The sequence below is a fragment of the Myotis davidii genome, unplaced genomic scaffold, assembly GCF_000327345.1.
Source record: "Myotis davidii unplaced genomic scaffold, ASM32734v1 scaffold580, whole genome shotgun sequence".
Taxonomy (NCBI): domain Eukaryota; kingdom Metazoa; phylum Chordata; class Mammalia; order Chiroptera; family Vespertilionidae; genus Myotis; species Myotis davidii.
The window spans coordinates 3,408,036-3,408,605 of record NW_006293313.1 but is presented as its reverse complement, the minus strand read 5'-3'; positions in this window follow the sequence as shown (position 1 = coordinate 3,408,605).

Genomic DNA, 570 nt, shown 5'->3' with positions numbered 1-570 from the left:
CTATTTAGGTCCATTACCCATTTTTTGATTGGATTGTTTATCTCCTTTTTGTTAAGTTGTATGAGTTCCCTGTAAATGTTGGAGATTAAACCCTTTTTGGAGATAACACTGGCAAATACGTTCTCCCATGCAGTGGGCTTTCTTGTTGTTTTGTTGATGGTTTCTTTTGCTGTGCAGAAGCCTTTTATTTTGATGTAGTCCCATTTGTTTATTTTCTCTTTAGTTTCCTTTGCTCTAGGAGCTCTATCGGTGAAGAAATTGCTTCAGCATATGTCTGAGATTTTGCTGCCTGTGGATTCCTCTAGTATTTTTATGGTGTTCCGTCTTATATTTAAGTCCTTTATCCATTTTGAGTTTATTTTTGTGTATGGTGTAAGTTGGTGGTCTAGTTTCATTTTTTTGCATGTATCTGTCCAATTTTCCCAACACCAAACAATGGTGTTCTTTTTCCATAATGGTGTGTGTCTAGCACAGGAACCTGGAAGGCCATTTTGGAGGGCACACCACATAACTAAAAGCTTTTCTTGTTGCATTGTATAGCAATTTCCACAGGAGTGCGCACATGCAGTG